Here is a 13,742-nt window from a genome sequence, read left to right on the forward strand (position 1 = left end):
ATCTTTGTGAGAAAAGGAAGGTTGGAGATTGGCCTATAATTAGCTAAGACAGCTGGGTCAAGTGATGGCTTTTTAAGTAGAGGTTTAATTACAGCCACCTTGAAGGCCTGTGGTACATAGCCAACTAATAAAGACAGATTGATCATTTTTAAGATAGAAGCATCAATAATTGGAAAGACTTCTTTGAACAGTCTAGTAGGAATGGGATCTAATAAACATGTTGCTGGTTTGGAGGAAGTAACTATTGAAGTTAACTCCGAGAGATCAACTTGAGCGAAAGAGTCTAAACAAATACCAGCAGTGCTGAAAGCAGCCGAACATGAAGATAAATCTTTGAGATGGTTATGAATAATTTTTTCTCTAATGTCTAAAATTTTATTTGTAAAGAAATCCATGAAGTCACTACTAGTCAAAGTGACAAACTGTAACCATTTCACTGTTTCATAAAATTTAATGCTAATGCTAGCAAATGGTAGTTTTGTATTTACAGTTTCCAGGTTCCATTTACTGATGTACTGGTTCATTTTAGGCAATTAGGAGCTCCATGATTACACCCCTGTCTTAAGGTGGGACTAGAGACACTTTGCTTCTCTTTATGCCAGTTTCACTGTTTAGTTTATAGAGAACTGGACTAAGTAGCATGTCAGTACAGTAAATGTTTAGTCTTTGGTGAGTTCTTAAAGCAGGAAATAACATGTAATTTGAAGTACAGAGATAACAATGCACAAAAGAATCCTATACAGTCATATCTTAAAAATTAGACTCAATAGTCTCAACAATGGCTAGCAGAAATAAAGGAACTGTAAATTTAATGAGGTAAGGCCAGACGGTAATCATTATTCTCATCTTTATTGTCAATTCAGGTGGTCATATTAAGAAGATTATTAGATGTGTGTACTCCTAGATTACATCTTTACAGTGTGTTTTGCCAAAATGCACACAAAGCACACAAAGATAATACATTATTGTCACAGGATGAGAAAATGTGGCCAATCCACACTTGAGGACTGAGACATCAGGGCAGTTTTGGTAATCAAGAGATTCAAAATCAATCAATACAAAAACAACACCTACTTAAGATTATCTGAGATGAATTGCGGTGTTTTTGCTTAAAGAAATGACAGATATCATTACTCAAATCCTCCCCTGATTATTTTCCTGTCGTTGAACAGGTGCCTTCTGTTTACTTCAGCCGGTAATCGCTGGTTACTTTCTGTGTATGTGAGTTGTTTTTGAATCTCAATTTTAACCTGAAGTTTGAACATTTACTTGAAGCTCAGACCATGTTTTTAGTGTAGTCCACACTGTAATTCAACCAAAGTGATGCTTTTGTGAGTTGTTACAGCCACACATAATCTTAAGCTGACTAGGTGTGGCTCTTGTGGTGACAGTTCTCGTCTGCCAGTTGCGTAGTCCAGACTCAGAAACTTTTGGCCATACTGCAGTAAACAGCTGTGGTCAGTTGTGGACCTCAGTGGGTGATTTTATGACTTCTGTGGTCTTGACCTTTCCTTTTATGCCACCGTGAAGTTCCCATTTGTGATTTTAAATGAACAAATATGAAATAAATTGCTATGAAATTTGAATTTGGTGAACCATAAGTGTTTCTTTGATAATATCTTTGTTTATCTTTGAAATGATTTAGGGCGAGCTAGTAAAACAAAGTAAAATATTCTTTGAGGTTGCATTAAATAGCAAATGTTAGCTTGCTAACATGCTAAACTAAGATGGTGAACCTCAGCCTGCCTGCTAAACATTAGCATCCTTACATTGTTATTACGAGCATGTTGGCTTACTGACATTAACACTGAGTCAAAGCGCAGCTGGTCCTAAGTACAGCCTCACAGAGCTGTTATGTTGGCGTGGCTGTAGACTTTTAGTCTTGGAAATAGGAGACATGGTTGTTTAAGTGTTTTGATCCATTGGTGGCAGACATTCTTCAGTTGCAATCATAACTGACATTTGTTTATAGTTTCCCTAGCAGTGGCTTCCAAATGTTAAATGGTTTGTGCCTGAAACAAATGGACTGAGCTGTACCGTGTAGAACATGTGAAACACATGTGCAGTGTAAAATGAAAAGGGACCACAGTGTCAACTATTTACTTCCACACACATTTTTTCATTCTGTATGGTTCCCCTTCAGACCAAATCTCTGGGGTCTTCTTAAGCTTGGGAGAAGATTTCATTTTACAAATGTTGACAGATTTATTGAGTCTATTCTCAGGCTGTGAGTGGACTCTCTTCAGCATATACAATAGTCTCAAGAGCTTGAAAAAAAGGCAACTGGACCTCATCAAGTTATTTAAGACCATTTCACCTCTTTGAGACCTAGGTCTCAAAGTGGTTTCACCCAAAACCCCTCGTGGTAATAACCCACACCTTTTTTGACACCTTGGCTCATGTGATGATGCACATGATTAATAGTGGGTCAACAACCACCTCCAAAAGGGACAACCCCCACTAGGGTTTAAATACCTGGAACTCTCCACCTTTTGGTTTTAGAAATGAAGCCACTTGCATAAGAGGTGAAAATCCATCCATCCATCCATCCATCCATCCATCCATCCATCCATCCATCCATCCATCCACTCTCTTCCGCTTATCCTTTGCAGGGTCACAGGGGGGCTGGAGCCTATCCCAGCTATCAGTCTAGAGACTATCCTGAGACTATCATGACCTGGATATGAGAATCTACACAGACACACATGAGTGAATGGAGGTGGCACACACACACACACACACACACACACACACACACACACACACACACACACACACACACACACACACACACACACACACATACACACGCACATATATATATCATTCCATCACAGAATCTTGAAGTTCAGACACTTGTTTTTTCTCAGACTTGACTGTCCTGCAATGAAAAGGGACAAATCTATTTAGCTCTGTGTCATTGTATTAATCCAGATTTATTGTTTTAGTCCATTAACTAAATCCTTTTAGGTTCCCTTTTCTTCTTAGCAACAAAGCCGGACCTACCTTTACTGATTGGAATTTGTTTTGTTTTGCATGGAGAATGCAGAAGTCCATGTCAAACCACATTTAGCATGTTCTTCACAAGCACAGAATGGAGCCACGATAATATTGTATTTGTACATAAAAAACAAAAAAGACATCACAAATCAGTAATTATATAACAGCTGTTATTAATAGAGCTGAATATACATACATGAATAAGCAGTTATTTTGATCAGCAATATTTTTTTCATGTATAAATCCTGGTTATGGCAAAGATTTTGCTCCTTCACGCTTATGTTATTATAAATTAATATCAAACACATCTCTCACTTTGAACAGTGTAACAAAGAAGACGAGATAAGCAGCTTGTACCTGGATCAAGAGACTCAAACTACCATCTTTCATATTAAAGGTCATTTTTCCTTTATTTGTTCACCTATTTCTGTCAGGCTGTGAACCTTTTTTCTATGAAAATAAATACTGGCAGTTTCTTTTACATTCTGTCCTTTATACCATGTTTTACAGCAAGACTTGAAACAATAGAATTATAATTTGGTGGATGATTAGTCAATTTATGTATAATTTATTTGAAAAAATGCAGTTTTTCAAGTTCTTTAAATTTTGTTTAAACTTTTAACAAAATTAAGGCTTCTGGTGCTAACACTGCTAACATTAGCCATACTTACTTCAATAATAAAAACTAGATGATTAGTGAAAATTTAAAAAATATTTCTACTGTAATTTTTAAAAATAGTTTTAATAGTTCTTTTTACAAAATTTTTAATCATGGAAATGGGTGCATCACTATTGCATATCATTAAATGTGTCTGCTCTCTGCCACCGGGTGTGCACACTTCTTTTTTCTCTTTTCTTTCCCTTAATCCCACAACTGGTCACAGCTATGGACACTTGTTTCCACCACTGCAAAAAACAAAAATTTTTTCCTGTCCATAACTTGAAATTTCAAGAAAATAAGTCGACATTTTGAGATACATAAGTCGCAATTTGAAGTTAAGTATCTCAAAATTAATGAGTTTAAATTTTGAGTTTGCTCTGCGAATCACAAAGCTCCGTGAAAGAGGTCATTTCCTTGTTACCTGGAAACAGATGAGAACAAAACATGCAAATTCAAAATTGGATAGAGTATCAGTCAGCTATTAGTGTAGAGCAAATGTGAACAAACTGCCATCAGGTTTTTGACCTTTGAATACCTTTAGCGAATAACAGCTGCATAAAAGGTATGGAATCAATGTTTTACACTGAACTGTTGCACAGCTGATGCCTTCAGCCTCCTGCTTCTGGATAACAAGAAAATCACATACCTTCACTGAGCTTCCTGATTGGCATAGCTAGCTCAAAATTTTGAGTAATTTTCTTGAAATAAAAGATTTAATGACTTTTATCGCACTGTCACATAAAAATAACAGTTTTGAGAAATTCTGAGAAAATAACCCGAAATTTTGAGTGGATGGCTTTTTTTTGTGGCAGAAACAGGCTTCCATACACAGCCGATTGCTCTGCCTCCATGAGGCTCGTTCTGCTGGGGGTTTCTGCTAAAAGGGGGATTTTCCTTCCCACCATTGCCAATTGATTGCTCATGGGGCATCATCTGATGTTGGAGTTTTGGCTCTAACATTCTAAGACTTTGCACAATAAAGATGACTCAGAGATGACTTAATGACTTTTATTGCAATGTCACATAAAGATAACACTTTATTCACCTAAATTCAAATTACTTTTAATAATTTTTTTATTAGATTAATTAATACAAAATGAAATCACCATGACACTGCTTTCACTTTTACATTGTGCTATGTTCCTGTAAATTCATCTTTATAAATTAATTTTTGCAGACAAACATCAGGCTAAAGTGCATTTCCTAAAAGTAAAATATAAAGTCTTTCACTCCATTCACTGTACCTCCGTGATGGATGTGTATAAAAGAAATCATAGCAAGAAATTCAGCAGCTGGGTCCCTTCTCTATTTCCCCTGTGAAGTTTTGCATGCAGCGCAGTTTGTGCCACTTTGGTAAAATAACTGTGTGAGGAGATAACATATCTTCTGTGCAGTAAGGGGACCATTTTCCTGAAGCCTTTATTATGCACTGTTTGGACACATGGAATGCGACTGAGCCAGACAGGTCACTTTTATGAACGTCTGAGTTGATGTTGGACAATTCATATTAGCAACCACTGCATTGTTTTTCTTGGCTTTCATGCATTAATTATACTGCAGGTTGTGGTGTGTTTTCAGGTGGCTGAATAAGTCGGTCGTGTTGCTTTTTCATGCAGACACAGCTTTACAGCACTGATTCGTTTTTGGTTAAAATTACACCTCCTTTGTCTGTTAAACATGGTGTTACTTCTCCAAACTAGCCCAGAAAACTTAAAGCTGCACTGTGCAGGGAGCAGTTGTGATTGGTACATGCAGGTACATTTTTAGGCAGTGATTTATGGAGTGCTTGATTTGTTTTTGCTTTGCATTCTAATGGTGAGTACCATTTTCTCATAGACCTCTTTTTTTTTTTTTTTTTTTCTCTAGCCTGTCATGTCTGGCAGTTTTCGCACTCAGAATATGATCCGAATACGCTGGTGTACCAAACATATTTGCTTTTCCAAGAATAGCTCTTTAAGTTTTACAATAGGCTACTCTTGTTAGCATGTATTTAGTTTGTATTTTGATTTTATTTTATTTATTTATACCAGGCGTGACAGGCAGAAAGGAAAGGGTACAAAAAGGAGTGAGAAAGAAAAACAAAAACATAGACCTCTATATGAAAACCACAGGGGTTGCTCCCCTGGTGGCCATTCAAAAGAATGCAGGTTTAAAGCACTTCCACATTAGCTTCAGTTTACAGACCTGAAAGCTGTGTCCATCTTATATATTTATATCTATGGTCCTGTTATCTTATCCACTGTGCACAGTTATTGTAATTTACAGCTCACTGAGCTCAGCTGCCTGTATGACCAGTAGAAACTGACTTCTGATTGCTGCTCGGTGTTGTATAGACTACGTCACATCAATGCACCATCTCTACACCAGTTTAATATACAGGGTCGCTTCCATATTATGACTTCAGGATTTTTAAATAAACTGGCATATAGTCAAACATCAATACTGGCTGAGCCTAGTGTTAGAAAATCAAAGAATCACAGTCAGCATTTAGAGTAGGAATTTAACCTCTGGGAACTGAGAATGTGTGAAAAAAATGATCATGGCAGTCTATTTAATAGTCACTGTGATACAGTATTTTGGTGTGGACCAAAGTGGAGGATTAATTGGTGGTTCAGCATTGCTATCCCGACAGCCATGCCGCTAATGAAAGCTTAAATAATCTGGCAGTCGTTATATGATGTAACCTATTATTCTGATGTCTTTAAATAATGTGTCTAAGCAGAACCTCAGAAAATTACCATTCAAACGGTGCATTCACAACAGACTGCAGACTGTATATCTTAACCAGCCCGACGGACTCACTTAAAAGATTCGAGGTGATTCGTGCCTTATCCTCACTTAATCATGCTGAGATTAAACTGAGGAGGCTGCTTCCATATGCTGGCATATTGCTTGTTTCTCTCACTGGGCTTCACATAGTCTTACATTTTTGCATTCATGCTTGCATTGACTACAGTACAAGCAATATCACAAATTCCCTTGCAGCAGCTTATTTTTGTTTCAGTCAAAGATGGTTTAACATGTGTTTGCTGTTCATCCCCTCTGTTAAATGTGTAAAAGGAGTTTCCTCATTTGAGAGAGAGTGTCTCCACTGTTTCATTTTGACTTTTATCTGTCTCTTTTATTAATTAATTGGCTAGTTACCAGATGCATTCAGTCAGAAAACATGTAATTTGTTGATTTACACGTCCTTGGTTTGAAAGTACGCTAACAGAGCTGGAGAAAGATTTGTCTCTCAAGGGAGATTAATGTGAAGCATGGAAATAAGTGGAGATTGATGACGGAGGGGTAAATATGAAATGACAGTTTGAGCATGCTGAGCAAAGATTAGGATTTATTTTTGCAGACTTAATCATGTGGGCAAAAAAATCATAAATCATTACTGCAAAGTTGATCCAGTTGAAGGCAAATGTCTGTCTGCTGTCTACAGTCTTCCTTCACTTTCTTCTTATTGCCCGGCTTTCCCCTCTAATTTTCCTACACGACCACAAACACCGCTCAGTCTGTCATGACTCCCAGCAACAGTGGCATCTCATTTAAAGGAAGCAGACCAACCCTGCATCCATCAGTTACAGCAGAGGGAGGGAAGACGGGTTGAGAAGGGAGGGAGAATGACGACTATTTAAGGGCTCGAGTTTAAAGCAATGGGAGCCTGACCTAAACACTCCTCACACTTTAAAAGACATTTCCTCCCACTCCCTCTCCCCTCTCTCTCTCTCTCTCTCTCTCTCTCTCACTTCTTGTCTCCAGCTTTTTCACTTACTCTCTCTTTCAGCTGAACCTCAGCCTGAGCTGTGAACTGTGAGGGAGGATAAGGAGCTGGACTGACAGAGCTGCCACCTTGCTGGAGAGGCTGCATGACAGAGCAGTGACACAACAGAAGGAAGCATCATTTTTCTTGGCTTCACTAAATTTGTGAATACTGGGAGGAGCGCCACATGTTACCTGTGAGGGCTTGTGATAAAAATTAGAGGTAAGAAGCTCTATTTATGTATTTCTCTTTGTAGACATTTCTTTGAGTTCATGCAGCAAAGGTCAGTTTTCCTCATTTGTTTTTTCTGCTTTTTTTAAAGTGAAAGTAGTAGACTTGCACTAGTGCGGGATACTACAACAACAATTATTATTTACTGTAAGTGCATTTTTGGTGTATACCGCAACTTCTTCCTCAGTCAGACTCACACAGCAGCCAGTGGTGGGATCAGAGGTGATGACTGACTGCTGTGGGAGTGAACATGTGGAAGAGTTATCCCTGGCTTTGATCGCCTCAGTAGAATGGCCAGCACACTTTGTGCCAAAAAAGACCCTTGCAAAATTTTGTCAGGTTGTAGATCAATACTGGAAGTAAAAAATAAAAATAACAGCTGTCCATCTGTGTGTGTTTATGCATGGGGCCAAAAATGCACAAATACCCCTCTGTCTGGTGAGGTTTTGCAGCCTGATGATTCATCATATTACTCTGGGCAATGCAATTCAGGCTTCATCGCGCATCAATTTTCCTCCATGGAGATTAAATGAAAGGAAAAATAGGCAATGGAAGAGAATTTGCCTGCACTGACAAAGAGAAAAAAGAAGAAGAAAAAAGCATACTTCAACCATTCAGTCCATTAGCTGTGCTTAATTGAAATTTAAGTCGAAGTCAGTGGTTTTAACTTCTGCTTCATGCTTTGTGTGGTGAGTTTGAATCACCAGTTTCAGTCCACGTTCAGCAGAAATGAATATTTCAGCTGAAGGAGATTATAATCATTCAGTTCCTCTGCTGTGCACTTTTATTCCCCTCACCCACAATACTTCAGCTCATATCTAGAATGCACATCATTTCCCATCCTATACAGCTACAACTATTTAGGAGACAGCCTCCCTGCTATAGGTGCCCTGGGATGTGTCTGTGCAGCTGAGTGAGAAAGGTGCCCATGTCACAGGGACAGCTGGTTAAATAGCTGTAACTCCCCTGGGGCTCATACGGCGCTAGTTCCCTCTGCATGACCTTGACATAAAGAGTCAGGGGTCATAACTCACATCTCTTTATTTTATGTAAATTATGATTTTTTTTTTTTATATCCTTGTTTTAGGATTCAGTGGAGCAGTTGACAGTTAGTGAGAGTAGTGTATTGGTTTAATGAAAATCTGTCCTTTTAAGTTAAAGTCACAATGTTGCACAGCATACAGCACATCAATAAATCTGTGTTTATTATTGCATAACTGCAGCTCTGTTTCAGCTGTGTGACTGTGTCAGACTGTCTAAAATCAGGTATGTTGGTCATAAGTGGGAACTGAGCACAGATGGTTGCTTGTAAATCTGTTTGTGGAGGAATATCTGCTGGTGACATGCACAACAGTAAAATGCCCACGCTTCAGTCATGGCAGATTAGCTCATTTAAAATGACACATTTAGACAGTTATATGTCACTTTCTCCGTTTACTAACATACATAAAGAAAAGCACATACTTACATTTAAGATCATGGAATGTCAAATGTTTGCTATTTTCATTATCTTATTATCTTTATTTTTGAGAGAGAGACAATAGTTGCTACTGAAACTGAAGTCTGCATTCTACTCAGTCTCACCTGCACACAAAATAAAAATGTCTTTGTGATTCTTAAAAGCCCACGGGAGAATGTCTGCCATGCTGCAGTGGGAAACTTTGTAATCGGTTAATGAGGTGCTGCTATTTCTCTTACTGTATCAGCTACATTAACTACTCTAATTACCTTTCCTGTGATGATTTCCAGCTGTTTCAGCTGCTGTGAGAATCAGGCTTTGCGCTTTGTAATGCATGGAAAAATAGAAATGTTAATATATCACAGATGAACAAATGGATGCACTAGTTTATTGTTGACCACTGACTGAGTCCTGACACGCTGTTGTCAACCACTAATGTTTTCCATACAGAGTGTGTTGGCACTTGCTATGCATACACTCTATTTGTGGATGTGGATGACTTGTGTTTAGCATTAAATCTGCATGCAGTAGCACTTTCAGTCTCACTAAAGGTTGAGCTATTATGTGGACACAAGACGAGAACCTCAGTTCCTTTTTGTTTTTTCTTTAACTAGGCAAAACAGATGTCATCAGCCCAGGGCCAACATTCCCAGTTTCGCTTTTCCACGTGGGAAAGTTCCCTTTTTGCTGCCAGCATGGGGAAAGAATACTAAAGCTACAACAACTGGATTATAGCTTAGTGAACAGGTTATATTTATTTCAATTTTCTCTCCAAATTGTCTTCCCATGTCCCACAGTCAAGCGAAATGTCCTTGGTCAACCCCAGGCTCCTCTGAATGACGTGTTCTTGGCTTTTTACTCTAAGCACTACTGTTCTCTGTTCTCAGTAGTTTATTTTGCAAAAACAACAGATCACATTTATATAAACAGAGTTTCTGCTGGTTTTCAAAAGTTTAAAAAACATGCAGTTACCTTTAAAAAAGCCTTTGACGTTATGTCAATTCTTAAATTTAAAATTTAGATTAGTGTATGTATACATAATTTATAATTACTTGTATAGCAGTGCTGTGCAGAGACTTTAAAATTTTTTACAGCTACTTCCTGCAGCTCGCTGCACTTTTTCTGGACATCTTCTTGCCTGAAGAAATGCAAAATATTATTACTTCTTTAGTTATCACATATTTACTATTAGCTGATGAAAACACCTCACTGCACATAAATCTGTATTATTGGCAAACTGCACATAAATTATCAAAAATAAAATACTTATTCTGCAGAAAAATGTTCCCCATCAGTTTTGTATGGCTGCGGCCGTCCTGCAAGGACCATATGTCTTTAAATAAACAGTTGTTAATGAGGTCAAACACAAGTCTACATCTTAATTTTAAAAAGTATATGAAATATATTTAGAAAAAAAGATTAACTGATAGGCTTAAGCACACTATGTGAAATGCTTAAATGTCAGTAATATAAATATTACTAATAAATGAAGGTTGTGCATTAACAGAACTGCTGATTAAACTTACATTCAAGTAACCAAATGATTTCTCATAGATGCTAATCTGAAAATGCTGATGAAGCCGCCACCTCTTTTATTAAACCATACATGGAAAAAGTTCTGCTCTACATTGCCAAGGCTTTCCTTGCTAATGGAGTTATTAAAAACTTTTTCACACTGCATTCTAACTCTAAAGCACACATGATGGCCAAGGCGGTCAGTAAGAGGAAACGTAACTGTTACCATTATAAATCACAGAGGGCTTGTTTAATTTGTAATGCTAGCTCTATTTCCACACAACAACCCAATTTCCATGCAGATACTAGCTGATCTCAGAGCCAGGGGCAGCTTGTCTAGTATGTTAGCTTCTTATCAGTCTCCTGTCGAAGAGACTGATAGGAGACTAGCAAGGCACATGCACAAACAACTCCTGCTGGCCTCTGATGATAGAGACACATACGTGCCCATAAACTTTTGAATTTTGAATGATCTGAGGGCTGTGCTACTGAATCCTGTGGAATTACAGGCAAGCAGCATTAATCCTGCTTTCAGAGACAAAAGTCACCTGTGGCCACAAGATAGATGCAAACAGGCCAGAAGCCTGTTTGCATTATGAAATATTGTTGCTTGAGATGAAAGGAGGGGGATTGCTTTGACTCTGGTACATTCTAATTGCTATCTATTTTCAGATTTTACTAGGCAATCACTGCCTGCTTTGCTTGAACACTAGTTTTCAGAAAGTTTTCTCTGCTCTGTGGCTCTGTACAATGTCCAGTGGGGCAGCCAATCAGAATAAGCTGTCTTAAGGAGATTGTGGCCTTAACCTACTTAGACCTGAGCTCCTGTTTGCCATGGATTTTTAATTCATCCTACATAGTGGTGATTAGATGCACCTGGTATGTGTATAAACTAAGTTTCCTCTTCAAACAGGAAGTTGTATTTTGTTACATGGTTGTTACAAACATTTGTGAAAAAAAAAAAAAAGTCCTCAGATGGGGACAATGGGCTTATTTTATATCATAACACAACACACGTCGACATGGCTTAACAAAGTATAAAACACTACTGAGCAAAATGAAGTATAAGGTGCAGCAAAGTCAAAATGTAATGTCCTCATATGTGGATGCAGGGTCTTAGGGGCTACATCATAACCCAAAACAAATTTAAGCATAATTAATTTGATCTATTAATCATGCAAAGCTGCTCTAGTAGAGTTCAGCATTAAAACTCTGGTGTTGGATATGAGCATAAAGTAAAAATAAATAAATAAAAAACTTGGTTCATCAGCAGCTCTCAGGAAATATTATATATGTGTACAATAGTTTTATTGTTGCAATATTAGATTGTGTTGTTAAATCCTTTTTACTGTACTCTGGCGGCACACACTGTTGGTACCTCTAGCTATAGTAGTTGGAAAGCTTGAGGACATATGACTGAAAATGATAAATTTTAGCCAACAAATGACAATTTCTGTCAGTAAATTCTTTATGAATTGGTATAATAAACAATGATTGAAATTTATTGATTGCCTTTTAGTTACTCTGCTAGTTTTCTGCCACTTAAATAGTTCCAAATGAAATTATTCAGAATGTTTTTAGAAATTGGTTGTCATACAGAGTGCAGTACTGTTAAAACTATAAATAATAGAACAATAAATTTATGTACCTAATAATCTTCCATTAGTCTTACAATCAAAAAGCATTACCAGCCACTATTTCATTAAAAACAATGAATTCTATTATTTGTGGTTTTGTAAATTTATGATGGTGACAGTGAGCTCCCTTTGATGTTGTCATGTGCATCTTCATCCAAATATAGTCAGCAAAAACTCAGAAACTCAGAAGATGCATTCTTTGCCAGCATGACTGTAAATTACCACTGTTATATGTTGTAAAGGTTTCAAGACGTAGAGCACAAACATATTGCAAGGCCAGGTTTTCAGATTTACAACTCTAATTGTGACCTACCTTCATCCTACTGCTCACCAGATGTGTGAGAAACTCATGAAACTTAAGCTTGGTTTTATGTTGGTGTTTAAATGAGAATGCTGGCAGGGGGTGTGTGATGAAAGGCAGGTCAGGTCAAAGGTGGTTATGTCAAAGGAAAGAAAAAAGGACCAATGAAATAGGTCTACCTTCATACCTGTATCTCAGCAGCAGCAGCAGCTTTACGGCACTGCGGTGACAGTTTTGTTGTGTGCAGCAGTTTTGATTTAAAGGTACCCATGTTGCCTGTCATCCAAGTATAACAATAAAAAACAAGGGAAACATTCAGTTATCATGGTGAACTTAGCTCATAGGATACATGCTGTTTTCAAAGACTGTTTGCCTAAACTTTCTGCATCATCCTCTTCTATTTTATTGGTTTTCCCCAAATATAAATCTTTACAGGAAAATTCAGCACAACCTGTAGAGAGGTTGTCATATTTTGGAAGAAATACTGTATATTCACATTTCGCTCTCAAAATTTAATGCACAGATTAATACTGAACCGTTGTATCAACCTATCTGATGTGGAAAAACAATTTCAGCTCAGATGTCATCTAGACTCAGGGAAATCCAGTGGTTATATGCGTGTTTTATCATAACTCATACTTAAATTTTTCTAAAAAAAAAAAAAAAATTGTGAAGCAGATTTTGTTCTTGGTACAGGTCTTACTATTCAAGAATCTAGGCTATCCTGTGTTGCTTTAAGAAAGTGAGCATCGGCCGCAGGTGTTTTGATTTTGTGTCTCAGGGGATAAAATATGTCTTAGTCATAAATGCATGAAAGTGCAGTCAGGGCTACGCTGAGATCCAATAGACACTCAGCTGAAGCTTTTTTGAAGATATTTTCTGTTATGTGATAGCTGAGTACAGCTGATCATTGTATCAATAAACAGTTTCCAGAAACTCTCCTGAGAACATAAATCCAGGTGCACCACATGTCTTTTTATGTCTATAACTGCATTTTTGGAAGCCATTCTTCATTGGTTTGCATATGAACGTGGCTACCAGTCAAAGAGTCTGGATAAAATCACCCTGCGCTGCCAGAGATGCAGCTTCTTTATAGAGCTATTGTTTGCTGCCTCTCAGGTGTGCCAGCAGGCAAGCATGTGAACCTGAGGGCATACAGCCCGTCTGGATGACTTGATTTGGCTGGC

At 37.7% G+C, this 13,742-nt stretch overlaps 1 protein-coding gene across 1 annotated transcript in view; it reads left to right on the plus strand.

Annotated features, from left to right (window-relative positions):
• LOC115789467 (tenascin-like) overlaps positions 1-13,742 on the plus strand; it is a 69,159-nt gene that overhangs the window by 22,501 nt on the left and 32,916 nt on the right. Inside the window, exon 2 of the mRNA XM_030742898.1 lies at positions 7,437-7,634. The gene's annotated coding sequence lies outside the window, so the exon portion shown is untranslated. The remainder of the gene's footprint in view (positions 1-7,436; positions 7,635-13,742) is intronic.

The sequence above is a fragment of the Archocentrus centrarchus genome, chromosome 12, assembly GCF_007364275.1.
Source record: "Archocentrus centrarchus isolate MPI-CPG fArcCen1 chromosome 12, fArcCen1, whole genome shotgun sequence".
NCBI classification, from domain to species: domain Eukaryota; kingdom Metazoa; phylum Chordata; class Actinopteri; order Cichliformes; family Cichlidae; genus Archocentrus; species Archocentrus centrarchus.